This window comes from Dermacentor variabilis, unplaced genomic scaffold (genome assembly GCF_050947875.1).
Source record: "Dermacentor variabilis isolate Ectoservices unplaced genomic scaffold, ASM5094787v1 scaffold_19, whole genome shotgun sequence".
NCBI classification, from domain to species: Eukaryota; Metazoa; Arthropoda; class Arachnida; order Ixodida; family Ixodidae; genus Dermacentor; species Dermacentor variabilis.
This window is the reverse complement of record NW_027460357.1, coordinates 3,829,784-3,846,347: the sequence shown is the minus strand read 5'-3', so window position 1 is coordinate 3,846,347 and position 16,564 is coordinate 3,829,784.

The window sequence follows — 16,564 nt, the reverse complement described above, 5'->3', positions numbered from 1 at the left end:
AGCAGAAATCAGCTTGGGCGCTCTGCCAAAAGCAGCATGTGCATGCTTAGCTTGTGGTCTGGCAGAAAACAACGTGCGCGTTTACCGAAAGATCCATGTGCATGCTTAACAAGTGGTTTCGCACAAATCGAAGCGCGTGTGCTGAAAAAAGCTGCATAGGCGTGCTTAGCACGTGGTTTGGTAGAAATCCACATGCGCGCTCTGCCAAAAGCAGCATGTGCATGCATAACTTGTGGTTTGGCAGAAAACAACGTGCGCCTCTACGGAAAGATGCATGTGCATGTGTAATAAGTGGTTTCGCACAAAATGGGGCGCGTGTGCTCAAAAGAGCAGCATGGGCGTGCTTAGCAGGTAGTTTGGTAGAAATCCACATGCGCGCTCGGCCAAAAGCAGCATGTGCATGCATAACTTGTGGTTTGACAGAAAACAACGTGCGCCTCTACGGAAAGATGCATGTGCATGATTAAGTTGTTTACCATAAATCCATGCGCGTGTGCTCAAAAGAGCAGCATGGGCGTGCTTGGCACGTCGTTTGGCAGAAATCCACGTGCGCGCTCTCCCAAAAGCAGCATGTGCATGCGTAAGGTGTGGTATGGCAGAAAACAACGCCCGAGCCTACCGAAAGATGCATGTGCATGCTTAAAAAGTTGTTTACCACAAATCCATGCGCGTGTGCTGCAAAGAGCAGAATGGGCGTGCTTGGCACGTCGTTTGGTAGAAATCCACGTGCGCGCTCTGCCAAAAGCTGCATGTGCATGCTTAGCTTGTGGTTTGGCAGAAAACAACGCCCGCGTCTACCGAAAGATGCATGTGCATGATTAAGTTGTTTACCATAAATCCATGCGCGTGTGCTGAAAAGAGCACCATGGACGTGGTTGGCACGACTTTGGCAGAAAAACACGCGCGCGCTCTGCCAAAAGCTGCTTGTGCATGCTTATCTTGTGGTTTAGCAGAAAACAACGTCCGCGTCTACCGACAGATGCATGTGCATGCTTAATAAGTTGTTTACCACAAATCCATGCGCATGCGCTGAAAAGAGCAGCAACGGCGTGCTTAGCACTTGGTTTGGTAGAAATCCATATGCGCGCTCTGCCAAAAGCAGCATATGCATTCTTAACTTGTGGTTTGGCAGAAAACAACGTCCGCGTCTACCAAAAGATCCATTTGCATGCTTAACAAGTTGTTTACCACAAATCGATGCGCGTGCGCTGAAGAGAGCAGCATGGGCGCGCTTAGCACGTGGTTTGGTAGAAATCCACGCGCGCGCTCTGCCAAAAGCAGCATGTGCATGCTTAACTTGTGCTTTGGCAGAAAACAACGTCCGCGTCTACCGAAAGATGCATGTGCATGCTTAACAAGTCGTTTAGCACAAAGCCATGCGCGTGTGCTGAAAAGAGCAGCAAGGGCGTGCTTAGCACGTGGTTTGGTAGAAATCCACATGCGCGCTCTGCCAAAAGCAGCATATGCACGCATAACTTGTGGTTCGGCAGAAAACAATGTGCGCGTCTACGGAAAGATCCGTGTGCATGCTTAACAAGTGGTTTGACACAAATCGATGCGCGTGTGCTGAAAAGAGCAGCTTGGGCGTAATTAGCACGTGGTTTGGTAGAAATCCACGTGCGCGCTCTGCCAAAAGCAGCATGTGCATGCTTAACTTGTTGTTTGGCAGAATACAACCTCCGCGTCTACCAAAAGATGCATGTGCATGCGTAACAAGTTGTTTACCAAAAATCGATGCACGTGTGCTGAAAAGAGCAGCATGGGCGTGTTTAGCACATGGTTTGGTAGAAATCCACATGCCCGCTCTGCCAAAAGCAGCATGTGCATGCTTATCTTGTGGTTTGGCAGAAAAGAACTTCCGTGTCTATCAAAAGATGCATGTGCATGCTTAACAAGTTGTTTACCACAAATCGATGCGCGTGCGCTTAAAAGAGCAGCATGTGCAGGCTTAGCACGTGGTTTGGTAGAAATCAACGCGGCCGCTATGCCAAAAGCAGCATCTGCATGCTTAACTTGTGGTCTGGCAGAAAACAACGTCCGCGTCTACCGAAAGATGCATGTGCATGCTTAACAAGTTGTTTACCACAAATCCATGCGCGTGTGCTGCAAAGAGCAGAATGGGCGTGCTTGGCACGACGTTTGGCAGAAATCGACGTGTGCGCTCTGCCGAAAGCAGCATGTGCCTGCTTAACTTGTGGTTTGGCAGAAAACAACGTCCGTGTCTACGGAAAGATGCATGTGCATGCTTAACAAGTGGTTTGGAACAAATCGATGCGCGTGTGCTGAAAAGAGCAACATGGGCGTGCTTACCACGTCGTTTGGTAGAAATCCACGTGCGCGCTCTGCCAAAAGGTGCATGTCCATGCTTAATTGTGGTTTGGCATAGAACAACATCCGCGTCTACGAAAAGATGCATGTGCGTGCTTAACAAGTGGTTTGCCTCACATCGATGCGCGTGTGCTGAAAAGAGCACCATGGGCGTGCTTAGCATGTGGTTTAGCAGAAATCAGCTTGGGCGCTCTGCCAAAAGCAGCATGTGCATACTTAGCTTGTGGTCTGGCAGAAAACAACGTGCGCGTTTACCGAAAGATCCATGTGCATGCTTAACAAGTGGTTTCGCACAAATCGAAGCGCGTGTGCTGAAAAAAGCTGCATAGGCGTGCTTAGCACGTGGTTTGGTAGAAATCCACATGCGCGCTCTGCCAAAAGCAGCATGTGCATGCATAACTTGTGGTTTGGCAGAAAAAACGTGCGCCTCTACGGAAAGATGCTTGTGCATGCTTAACAAGTGGTTTCGCACAAAATGGTGCGCGTGTGCTGAAAAGAGCAGCATGGGCGTGCTTAGCACGTCGTTTGGTAGAAATCCACGTGCGCGCCCTGCCAAAAGCTGCATGTGCATGGTTAGCTTGTGGTTTGGCAGAAAACAACATCCGCGTCTACGAAAAGATGCATGTGCACGCTTAACAAGTGGTTTCGCACAAATCGATGCGCGTGTGCTGAAAAAAGCTGCATGGGCGTGCTTAGCAGGTAGTTTGGTAGAAATCCACATGCGCGCTCTGCCAAAAGCAGCATGTGCATGCATAACTTGTGGTTTGGCAGAAAACAACGTGCGCCTCTACGGAAAGATGCATGTGCATGTGTAATAAGTGGTTTCGCACAAAATGGTGCGCGTGTGCTGAAAAGAGCAGCATGGGCGTGCTTAGCAGGTAGTTTGGTAGAAATCCACATGCGCGCTCAGCCAAAAGCAGCATGTGCATGCATAACTTGTGGTTTGGCAGAAAACAACGTGCGCCTCTACGGAAAGATGCATGTGCATGTTTAATAAGTGGTTTCGCACAAAATGGTGCGCGTGTGCTAAAAAGAGCAGCATGGGCGAGCTTAGCACGTCGTTTGGTAGAAATATACGTGCGCGCTCTGCCAAAAGCTGCATGTGCATGCTTAGCTTGTGGTTTGGCAGAAAACAACGCCCGCGTCTACCGAAAGATGCATGTGCACGATTAAGTTCTTTACCATAAATCCATGCGCGTGTGCTGAAAAGAGCACCATGGACGTGGTTGGCACGACTTTGGCAGAAAAACACGTGCGCGCTCTGCCAAAAGCTGCTTGTGCATGCTTATCATGTGGTTTAGCAGAAAACAACGTCCGCGTCTACCGACAGATGCATGTGCATGCTTAACAAGTTGTTTACCACAAATCCATGCGCATGCGCTGAAAAGAGCAGCAACGGCATGCTTAGCACTTGGTTTGGTAGAAATCCATATGCGCGCTCTGCCAAAAGCAGCATATGCATTCTTAACTTGTGGTTTGGCAGAAAACAACGTCCGCGTCTACCAAAAGATCCATTTGCATGCTTAACAAGTTGTTTACCACAAATCGATGCGCGTGCGCTGAAGAGAGCAGCATGGGCGCGCTTAGCACGTGGTTTGGTAGAAATCCACGCGCGCGCTCTGCCAAAAGCAGCATGTGCATGCTTAACTTGTGCTTTGGCAGAAAACAACGTCCGCGTCTACCGAAAGATGCATGTGCATGCTTAACAAGTCGTTTAGCACAAAGCCATGCGCGTGTGCTGAAAAGAGCAGCAAGGGCGTGCTTAGCACGTGGTTTGGTAGAAATCCACATGCGCGCTCTGCCAAAAGCAGCATATGCACGCATAACTTGTGGTTCGGCAGAAAACAATGTGCGCGTCTACGGAAAGATCCGTGTGCATGCTTAACAAGCGGTTTGGCACAAATCGATGCGCGTGTGCTGAAAAGAGCAGCTTGGGCGTACTTAGCACGTGGTTTGGTAGAAATCCACGTGCGCGCTCTGCCAAAAGCAGCATGTGCATGCTTAAATTGTTGTTTGGCAGAATACAACCTCCGCGTCTACCAAAAGATGCATGTGCATGCATAACAAGTTGTTTACCACAAATCGATGCACGTGTGCTGAAAAGAGCAGCATGGGCGTGTTTAGCACATGGTTTGGTAGAAATCCGCATGCGCGCTCTGCCAAAAGCAGCATGTGCATGCTTAACTTGTGGTTTGGCAGAAAACAACTTCCGTGTCTATCAAAAGATGCATGTGCATGCTTAACAAGTTGTTTACCACAAATCGATGCGCGTGCGCTGAAAAGAGCAGCATGTGCAGGCTTAGCACGTGGTTTGGTAGAAATCAACGCGGGCGCTATGCCAAAAGCAGCATCTGCATGCTTAACTTGTGGTTTGGCAGAAAACAACGTCCGCGTCTACCGAAAGATGCATGTGCATGCTTAACAAGTTGTTTACCACAAATCCACGCGCGTGTGCAGAAAAGAGCAGCATGGGCGTGCTTGGCACGTCGTTTGGCAGAAATCCACGTGCGCGCTCTCCCAAAAGCAACATGTGCATGCGTAAGGTGTGGTATGGCAGAAAACAACGCCCGAGTCTACCGAAAGATGCATGTGCATGCTTAACAAGTTGTTTACCACAAATCCATGCGCGTGTGCTGCAAAGAGCAGAATGGGCGTGCTTGGCACGACGTTTGGCAGAAATCCACGTGTGTGCTCTGCCGAAAGCAGCATGTGCCTGCTTAACTTGTGGTTTGGCAGAAAACAACGTCCGCGTCTACCAAAAGATACATGTGCATGCTTAACAAGTGGTTTACCACAAATCGATGCGCGCGTGCCGAAAAGAGCAGCATGGGCGTGCTTACCACGTGGTTTGGTAGAAATCCACATGCGCGCTCTGCCAAAAGCAGCATGTGCATGCATAACTTGTGGTTTGGCAGAAAAAACGTAGGCCTCTACGGAAAGATGCATGTGCATGCTTAACAAGTGGTTTCGCACAAAATGGTGCGCGTGTGCTGAAAAGAGCAGCATGGGCGTGCTTAGCACGTCGTTTGGTAGAAATCCACGTGCGCGCCCTGCCAAAAGCTGCATGTGCATGGTTAGCTTGTGGTTTGGCAGAAAACAACATCCGCGTCTACGAAAAGATGCATGTGCACGCTTAACAAGTGGTTTCGCAAATCGATGCGCGTGTGCTGAAAAAAGCTGCATGGGCGTGCTTAGCAGGTAGTTTGGTAGAAATCTACATGCGCGCTCTGCCAAAAGCAGCATGTGCATGCATAACTTGTGGTTTGGCAGAAAACAACGTGCGCCTCTACGGAAAGATGCATGTGCATGTTTAATAAGTGGTTTCGCACAAAATGGTGCGCGTGTGCTGAAAAGAGCAGCATGGGCGAGCTTAGCACGTCGTTTGGTAGAAATCCACGTGCGCGCTCTACCAAAAGCTGCATGTGCATGCTTAGCTTGTGGTTTGGCAGAAAACAACGCCCGCGTCTACCGAAAGATGCATGTGCATGATTAAGTTGTTTACCATAAATCCATGCGCGTGTGCTGAAAAGAGCACCATGGACGTGGTTGGCACGACGTTTGGCAGAAAAACACGTGCGCGCTCTGCCAAAAGCTGCTTGTGCATGCTTATCTTGTGGTTTAGCAGAAAACAACGTCCGCGTCTACCGAGAGATGCATGTGCATGCTTAACAAGTTGTTTACCGCAAATCCATGCGCATGCGCTGAAAAGAGCAGCAACGGCATGCGTAGCACTTGGTTTGGTAGAAATCCACATGCGCGCTCTGCCAAAAGCAGCATGTGCATGCTTAACTTGTGGTTTGGCAGAAAACAACGTCCGCGTCTACCAAAAGATCTTTGTGCATGCTTAACAAGTTGTTTACCACAAATCGATGCGCGTGTGCTGAAAAGAGCAGCATGGGCTTTCTTAGCAGCTCGTTTGGTAGAACTCCACAAGCGCGCTCTGCAAAAAGCAGCATGTGCATGCATAACTTGTTGTATGGCAGAAAACAACGTGCGCGTCTACGGAAAGATGCATGTGCATGCTTAACAAGTGGTTTGGCACACATCCATGCGCGTGTGCTGAAAAGAGCAGCAAGGCCGTGCTTAGCACGTGGTTTGGTAGAAATCCACATGCGCGCTCTGCCAAAAGCAGCATATGCATTCTTAACTTGTGGTTTGGCAGAAAACAACGTCCGCGTCTACCAAAAGATCCATTTGCATGCTTAACAAGTGGTTTGGCACAAATCGATGCGCGTGTGCTGAAAAGAGCAGCTTGGGCCTACTTAGCACGTGGTTTGGTAGAAATCCACGTGCGCGCTCTGCCAAAAGCAGCATGTGCATGCTTAACTTGTTGTTTGGCAGAATACAACCTCAGCGTCTACCAAAAGATGCATGTGCATGCATAACAAGTTGTTTACCACAAATCGATGCACGTGTTCTGAAAAGAGCAGCATGGGCGTGTTTAGCACATGGTTTGGTAGAAATCCGCATGCGCGCTATGCCAAAAGCAGCATCTGCATGCTTAACTTGTTGTTTGGCAGAAAACAACGTCCGCGTCTACCGAAAGATGCATGTGCATGCTTAACAAGTTGTTTACCACAAATCCACGCGCGTGTGCAGAAAAGAGCAGCATGGGCGTGCTTGGCACGTCGTTTGGCAGAAATCCACGTGCGCGCTGTCCCAAAAGCAGCATGTGCATGCGTAAGGTGTGGTATGGCAGAAAACAACGCCCGAGTCTACCGAAAGATGCATGTGCATGCTTAACAAGTTGTTTACCACAAATCCATGCGCGTGTGCTGCAAAGAGCAGAATGGGCGTGCTTGGCACGACGTTTGGCAGAAATCCACGTGTGCGCTCTGCCGAAAGCAGCATGTGCCTGCTTAACTTGTGGTTTGGCAGAAAACAACGTCCGCGTCTACCAAAAGATACATGTGCATGCTTAACAAGTGGTTTACCACAAATCGATGCGCGCGTGCTGAAAAGAGCAGCATGGGCGTGCTTACCACGTGGTTTGGTAGAAATCCACATGCGCGCTCTGCCAAAAGCAGCATGTGCATGCATAACTTGTTGTTTGGCAGAAAACAACGTGCGCGTCTACGGAAAGATGCATGTGCATGCTTAACAAGTGGTTTGCCTCACATCGATGCGCGTGTGCTGAAAAGAGCAGCATGGGCGTGCTTAGCATGTGGTTTAGCGGAAATCAGCTTGGGCGCTCTGCCAAAAGCAGCATGTGCATGCTTAGCTTGTGGTCTGGCAGAAAACAACGTGCGCGTTTACCGAAAGATCCATGTGCATGCTTAACAAGTGGTTTCTCACAAAGCGATGCGCGTGTGCTGAAAAAAGCAGCAAGGGCGTGCTTAGCACGCGGTTTGGTAGAAATCCACATGCGCGCTCTGCCAAAAGCAGCATGTGCATGCATAACTTGTGGTTTGGCAGAAAAGAACGTGCGCCTCTACGGAAAGATGCATGTGCATGTTTAATAAGTGGTTTCGCACAAAATGGTGCGCGTGTGCTGAAAAGAGCAGCATGGGCGAGCTTAGCACGTCGTTTGGTAGAAATCCACGTGCGCGCTCTGCCAAAAGCTGCATGTGCATGCTTAGCTTGTGATTTGGCAGAAAACAACGCCCGCGTCTACCGAAAGATGCATGTGCATGATTAAGTTGTTTACCATAAATCCATGCGCGTGTGCTGAAAAGAGCACCATGGACGTGGTTGGCACGACGTTTGACAGAAAAACACGTGCGCTATGCCAAAAGCAGCATCTGCATGCTTAACTTGTTGTTTGGCAGAAAACAACGTCCGCGTCTACCGAAAGATGCATGTGCATGCTTAACAAGTTGTTTACCACAAATCCACGCGCGTGTGCAGAAAAGAGCAGCATGGGCGTGCTTGGCACGTCGTTTGGCAGAAATCCACGTGCGCGCTCTCCCAAAAGCAGCATGTGCATGCGTAAGGTGTGGTATGGCAGAAAACAACGCCCGAGTCTACCGAAAGATGCATGTGCATGCTTAACAAGTTGTTTACCACAAATCCATGCGCGTGTGCTGCAAAGAGCAGAATGGGCGTGCTTGGCACGACGTTTGGCAGAAATCCACGTGTGCGCTCTGCCAAAAGCAGCATGTGCCTGCTTAACTTGTGGTTTGGCAGAAAACAACGTCCGCGTCTACCAAAAGATACATGTGCATGCTTAACAAGTGGTTTACCACAAATCGAAGCGCGTGTGCTGAAAAAAGCTGCATAGGCGTGCTTAGCACGTGGTTTGGTAGAAATCCACATGCGCGCTCTGCCAAAAGCAGCATGTGCATGCATAACTTGTGGTTTGGCAGAAAAAACGTGCGCCTCTACGGAAAGATGCATGTGCATGCTTAACAAGTGGTTTCGCACAAAATGGTGCGCGTGTGCTGAAAAGAGCAGCATGGGCGTGCTTAGCATGTCGTTTGGTAGAAATCCACGTGCGCGCCCTGCCAAAAGCTGCATGTGCATGGTTAGCTTGTGGTTTGGCAGAAAACAACATCCGCGTCTACGAAAAGATGCATGTGCACGCTTAACAAGTGGTTTCGCACAAATCGATGCGCGTGTGCTGAAAAAAGCTGCATGGGCGTGCTTAGCAGGTAGTTTGGTAGAAATCCACATACGCGCTCTGCCAAAAGCAGCATGTGCATGCATAACTTGTGGTTTGGCAGAAAACAACGTGCGCCTCTACGGAAAGATGCATGTGCATGTTTAATAAGTGGTTTCGCACAAAATCGTGCGCGTGTGCTGAAAAGAGCAGCATGGACGTGGTTGGCACGACGTTTGGCAGAAAAACACGTGCGCTCTGCCAAAAGCTGCTTGTGCATGCTTATCTTGTGGTTTAGCAGAAAACAACGTCCGCGTCTACCGACAGATGCATGTGCATGCTTAACAAGTTGTTTACCACAAATCCATGCGCATGCGCTGAAAAGAGCAGCAACGGCGTGCGTAGCACTTGGTTCGGTAGAAATCCACATGCGCGCTCTGCCAAAAGCAGCATGTGCATGCTTAACTTGTGGTTTGGCAGAAAACAACGTCCGCGTCTACCAAAAGATCTTTGTGCATGCTTAACAAGTTGTTTACCACAAATCGATTCGCGTGTGCTGAAAAGAGCAGCATGGGCGTTCTTAGCAGCTGGTTTGGTAGAACTCCACAAGCGCGCTCTGCAAAAAGCAGCATGTGCATGCATAACTTGTTGTTTGGCAGAAAACAACGTGCGCGTCTACGGAAAGATGCATGTGCATGCTTAACAAGTGGTTTGGCACACATCGATGCGCGTGTGCTGAAAAGAGCAGCAAGGCCGTGCTTAGCACGTGGTTTGGTAGAAATCCACATGCGCGCTCTACCAAAAGCAGCATATGCATTCTTAACTTGTGGTTTGGCAGAAAACAACGTCCGCGTCTGCCAAAAGATCCATTTGCATGCTTAAAAAGTTGTTTACAACAAATCGATGCGCGTGCGCTGAAGAGAGCAGCATGGGCGCGCTTAGCACGTGGTTTGGTAGAAATCCACGCGCGCGCTCTGCCAAAAGCAGCATGTGCATGCTTAACTTGTGCTTTGGCAGAAAACAACGTCCGCGTCTACCGAAAGATGCATGTGCATGCTTAACAAGTCGTTTAGCACAAAGCCATGCGCGTGTGCTGAAAAGAGCAGCAAGGGCGTGCTTAGCACGTGGTTTGGTAGAAATCCACATGCGCGCTCTGCCAAAAGCAGCATATGCACGCATAACTTGTGGTTCGGCAGAAAACAACGTGCGCGTCTACGGAAAGATCCGTGTGCATGCTTAACAAGTGGTTTGGCACAAATCGATGCGCGTGTGCTGAAAAGAGCAGCTTGGGCGTACTTAGCACGTGGTTTGGTAGAAATCCACGTGCGCGCTCTGCCAAAAGCAGCATGTGCATGCTTAACTTGTTGTTCGGCAGAATACAACCTCCGCGTCTACCAAAAGATGCATGTGCATGCATAACAAGTTGTTTACCACAAATCGATGCACGTGTTCTGAAAAGAGCAGCATGGGCGTGTTTAGCACATGGTTTGGTAGAAATCCGCATGCGCGCTCTGCCAAAAGCAGCATGTGCATGCTTAACTTGTGGCTTGGCAGAAAACAACTTCCGTGTCTATCAAGAAGATGCATGTGCATGCTTAACAAGTTGTTTACCACAAATCGATGCGCGTGCGCTGAAAAGAGCAGCATGTGCAGGCTTAGCACGTGGTTTGGTAGAAATCCACATGCGCGCTCTGCCAAAAGCAGCATGTGCATGCTTAACTTGTGGTTTGGCAGAAAACGACGTCCGCGTCTAGCAAAAGATCTTTCTGCATGCTTAACAAGTTGTGTACCACAAATCGATGCGCGTGTGCTGAAAAGAGCAGCATGGGCGTGCTTAGCAGCTGGTTTGGTAGAACTCGACAAGCGCGCTCTGCAGAAAGCAGCATGTGCATGCATAACTTGTTGTTTGGCAGAAAACAACGTGCGTGTCTACGGAAAGATGCATGTGCATGCTTAACAAGTGGTTTGGCACACATCGATGCGCGTGTGCTGAAAAGAGCAGCAATGCCGTGCTTAGCACGTGGTTTGGTAGAAATCCACATGCGCGCTCTGCCAAAAGCAGCATATGCATTCTTAACTTGTGGTTTGGCAGAAAACAACGTCCGCGTCTACCAAAAGATCCATTTGCATGCTTAACAAGTTGTTTACCACAAATCGATGCGCGTGCGCTGAAGAGAGCAGCATGGGCGAGCTTAGCACGTGGTTTGGTAGAAATCCACGCGCGCACTCTGCCAAAAGCAGCATGTGCATGCTTAACTTGTGCTTTGGCAGAAAACAACGTCCGCGTCTACCGAAAGATGCATGTGCATGCTTAACAAGTCGTTCAGCACAAAGCCATGCGCGTGTGCTGAAAAGAGCAGCTTGGGCGTACTTAGCACGTGGTTTGGTAGAAATCCACGTGCGCGCTCTGCCAAAGCAGCATGTGCATGCTTAACTTGTTGTTTGGCAGAATACAACCTCCGCGTCTACCAAAAGATGCATGTGCATGCATAACAAGTTGTTTACCACAAATCGATGCACGTGTGCTGAAAAGAGCAGCATGGGTGTGTTTAGCACATGGTTTGGTAGAAATCCGCATGCGCGCTCTGCCAAAAGCAGCATGTGCATGCTTAACTTGTGGTTTGGCAGAAAACAACTTCCGTGTCTATCAAAAGATGCATGTGCATGCTTAACAAGTTGTTTACAACAAATCGATGCGCGTGCGCTGAAAAGAGCAGCATGTGCAGGCTTAGCACGTGGTTTGGTAGAAATCAACGCGGGCGCTATGCCAAAAGCAGCATCTGCATGCTTAACTTGTGGTTTGGCAGAAAACAACGTCCGCGTCTACCGAAAGATGTATGTGCATGCTTAACAAGTTGTTTACCACAAATCCACGCGCGTGTGCAAGAAAGAGCAGCATGGGCGTTCTTGGCACGTCGTTTGGCAGAAATCCACGTGCGCGCTCTGCCAAAAGCAGCATGTGCATGCGTAAGGTGTGGTATGGCAGAAAACAACGTCCGCGTCTACCAAAAGATGCATGGGCATGCTTAAACAGTTGTTTACCACAAATCGATGCGCGTGTGCTGCAAAGAGCAGAATGGGCGTGCTTGGCACGACGTTTGGCAAAAATCCACGTGTGCGCTCTGCCGAAAGCAGCATGTGCCTGCTTAACTTGTGGTTTGGCAGAAAACAACGTCCCCGTCTACCAAAACATACATGCGCATGCTTAACAAGTGGTTTACCACAAATCGATGCGCGCGTGCTGAAAAGAGCAGCATGGGCGTGCTTACCACGTGGTTTGGTAGAAATCCACGTGCGTGCTCTGCCAAAAGGTTCATGTCCATGCTTAATTGTGCTTTGGCATAGAACAACATCCGCGTCTACGAAAAGATGCATGTGCATGCTTAACAAGTGGTTTGCCTCACATCGATGCGCGTGTGCTGAAAAGAGCAGCATGGCCGTGCTTAGCATGTGGTTTAGCAGAAATGAGCTTGTGCGCTCTGCCAAAAGCAGCATGTGCATGCTTAGCTTGTGGTTTGGCAGAAAACAACGTGCGCGTTTACCGAAAGATGCATGCGCATGCTTAACATGTTGTTTACCACAAATCCATGCGCGTGTGCTGAAAAGAGCAGCAAGGGCGTGATTAGCACGTGGTTTGGTAGATATCCACATGCGCGCTCTGCCAATAGCATCATGTGCATGCTTAACTTGTGGTTTGGCAGAAAACAACGTCCGCGTCTACCAAAAGATACATGTGCATGCTTAACAAGTGGTTTAGCACAAATCGATGCGCGTGTGCTGAAAAGAGCAGCATGGGCGTGCTTAGCACGTGGTTTAGTAGAATCCCGCATGCGCGCTCTGCCAAAGGCAGCATGTGCATGCTTAGCTTGGGGTCTGGCAGAAAACAACGTGCGCGTTTACCGAAAGATGCATGTGCATGCTTAACAAGTGGTTTCGCCCAATTCGATGCGCGTGTGCTGAAAAAAGCTGCATAGGCGTGCTTAGCACGTGGTTTGGTAGAAATCCACATGCGCGCTCTGCCAAAAGCAGCATGTGCATGCATAACTTGTGGTTTGGCAGAAAAAACGTGCGCCTCTACGGAAAGATGCATCTGCATGCTTAACAAGTTGTTTGCCACAAATCCATGCGCATGCGCCGAAAAGAGCAGCAAGGGCGTGCTTAGCACGTGGTTTGGAAGAAATCAACGCGCGCGCTCTGCCAAAAGCAGCATATGCATTCTTAACTTGTGGTTTGGCAGAAAACAACGTCCGCGTCTACCAAAAGATCCATTTGCATGCTTAACAAGTGGTTTGGCACAAATCGATGCGCGTGTGCTGAAAAGAGCAGCTTGGGCGTACTTAGCACGTGGTTTGGTAGAAATCCACGTGCGCGCTCTGCCAAAAGCAGCATGTGCATGCTTAACTTGTTGTTTGGCAGAATACAACCTCAGCGTCTACCAAAAGATGCATGTGCATGCATAACAAGTTGTTTACCACAAATCGATGCACGTGTTCTGAAAAGAGCAGCATGGGCGTGTTTAGCACATGGTTTGGTAGAAATCCGCATGCGCGCTATGCCAAAAGCAGCATCTGCATGCTTAACTTGTTGTTTGGCAGAAAACAACGTCCGCGTCTACCGAAAGATGCATGTGCATGCTTAACAAGTTGTTTACCACAAATCCACGCGCGTGTGCAGAAAAGAGCAGCATGGGCGTGCTTGGCACGTCGTTTGGCAGAAATCCACGTGCGCGCTCTCCCAAAAGCAGCATGTGCATGCGTAAGGTGTGGTATGGCAGAAAACAACGCCCGAGTCTACCGAAAGATGCATGTGCATGCTTAACAAGTTGTTTACCACAAATCCATGCGCGTGTGCTGCAAAGAGCAGAATGGGCGTGCTTGGCACGACGTTTGGCAGAAATCCACGTGTGCGCTCTGCCGAAAGCAGCATGTGCCTGCTTAACTTGTGGTTTGGCAGAAAACAACGTCCGCGTCTACCAAAAGATACATGTGCATGCTTAACAAGTGGTTTACCACAAATCGATGCGCGCGTGCTGAAAAGAGCAGCATGGGCGTGCTTACCACGTGGTTTGGTAGAAATCCACATGCGCGCTCTGCCAAAAGCAGCATGTGCATGCATAACTTGTTGTTTGGCAGAAAACAACGTGCGCGTCTACGGAAAGATGCATGTGCATGCTTAACAAGTGGTTTGCCTCACATCGATGCGCGTGTGCTGAAAAGAGCAGCATGGGCGTGCTTAACATGTGGTTTAGCAGAAATCAGCTTGGGCGCTCTGCCAAAAGCAGCATGTGCATGCTTAGCTTGTGGTCTGGCAGAAAACAACGTGCGCGTTTACCGAAAGATCCATGTGCATGCTTAACAAGTGGTTTCTCACAAAGCGATGCGCGTGTGCTGAAAAAAGCAGCAAGGGCGTGCTTAGCACGCGGTTTGGTAGAAATCCACATGCGCGCTCTGCCAAAAGCAGCATGTGCATGCATAACTTGTGGTTTGGCAGAAAACAACGTGCGCCTCTACGGAAAGATGCATGTGCATGTTTAATAAGTGGTTTCGCACAAAATGGTACGCGTGTGCTGAAAAGAGCAGCATGGGCGAGCTTAGCACGTCGTTTGGTAGAAATCCACGTGCGCGCTCTGCCAAAAGCTGCATGTGCATGCTTAGCTTGTGATTTGGCAGAAAACAACGCCCGCGTCTACCGAAAGATGCATGTGCATGATTAAGTTGTTTACCATAAATCCATGCGCGTGTGCTGAAAAGAGCACCATGGACGTGGTTGGCACGACGTTTGACAGAAGAACACGTGCGCTATGCCAAAAGCAGCATCTGCATGCTTAACTTGTTGTTTGGCAGAAAACAACGTCCGCGTCTACCGAAAGATGCATGTGCATGCTTAACAAGTTGTTTACCACAAATCCACGCGCGTGTGCAGAAAAGAGCAGCATGGGCGTGCTTGGCACGTCGTTTGGCAGAAATCCACGTGCGCGCTCTCCCAAAAGCAGCATGTGCATGCGTAAGGTGTGGTATGGCAGAAAACAACGCCCGAGTCTACCGAAAGATGCATGTGCATGCTTAACAAGTTGTTTACCACAAATCCATGCGCGTGTGCTGCAAAGAGCAGAATGGGCGTGCTTGGCACGACGTTTGGCAGAAATCCACGTGTGCGCTCTGCCAAAAGCAGCATGTGCCTGCTTAACTTGTGGTTTGGCAGAAAACAACGTCCGCGTCTACCAAAAGATACATGTGCATGCTTAACAAGTGGTTTACCACAAATCGAAGCGCGTGTGCTGAAAAAAGCTGCATAGGCGTGCTTAGCACGTGGTTTGGTAGAAATCCACATGCGCGCTCTGCCAAAAGCAGCATGTGCATGCATAACTTGTGGTTTGGCAGAAAAAACGTGCGCCTCTACGGAAAGATGCATGTGCATGCTTAACAAGTGGTTTCGCACAAAATGATGCGCGTGTGCTGAAAAGAGCAGCATGGGCGTGCTTAGCATGTCGTTTGGTAGAAATCCACGTGCGCGCCCTGCCAAAAGCTGCATGTGCATGGTTAGCTTGTGGTTTGGCAGAAAACAACATCCGCGTCTACGAAAAGATGCATGTGCACGCTTAACAAGTGGTTTCGCACAAATCGATGCGCGTGTGCTGAAAAAAGCTGCATGGGCGTGCTTAGCAGGTAGTTTGGTAGAAATCCACATACGCGCTCTGCCAAAAGCAGCATGTGCATGCATAACTTGTGGTTTGGCAGAAAACAACGTGCGCCTCTACGGAAAGATGCATGTGCATGTTTAATAAGTGGTTTCGCACAAAATGGTGCGCGTGTGCTGAAAAGAGCAGCATGGACGTGGTTGGCACGACGTTTGGCAGAAAAACACGTGCGCTCTGCCAAAAGCTGCTTGTGCATGCTTATCTTGTGGTTTAGCAGAAAACAACGTCCGCGTCTACCGACAGATGCATGTGCATGCTTAACAAGTTGTTTACCACAAATCCATGCGCATGCGCTGAAAAGAGCAGCAACGGCGTGCGTAGCACTTGGTTCGGTAGAAATCCACATGCGCGCTCTGCCAAAAGCAGCATGTGCATGCTTAACTTGTGGTTTGGCAGAAAACAACGTCCGCGTCTACCAAAAGATCTTTGTGCATGCTTAACAAGTTGTTTACCACAAATCGATGCGCGTGTGCTGAAAAGAGCAGCATGGGCCTTCTTAGCAGCTGGTTTGGTAGAACTCCACAAGCGCGCTCTGCAAAAAGCAGCATGTGCATGCATAACTTGTTGTTTGGCAGAAAACAACGTGCGCGTCTACGGAAAGATGCATGTGCATGCTTAACAAGTGGTTTGGCACACATCGATGCGCGTGTGCTGAAAAGAGCAGCAAGGCCGTGCTTAGCACGTGGTTTGGTAGAAATCCACATGCGCGCTCTACCAAAAGCAGCATATGCATTCTTAACTTGTGGTTTGGCAGAAAACAACGTCCGCGTCTGCCAAAAGATCCATTTGCATGCTTAAAAAGTTGTTTACAACAAATCGATGCGCGTGCGCTGAAGAGAGCAGCATGGGCGCGCTTAGCACGTGGTTTGGTAGAAATCCACGCGCGCGCTCTGCCAAAAGCAGCATGTGCATGCTTAACTTGTGCTTTGGCAGAAAACAACGTCCGCGTCTACCGAAAGATGCATGTGCATGCTTAACAAGTCGTTTAGCACAAAGCCATG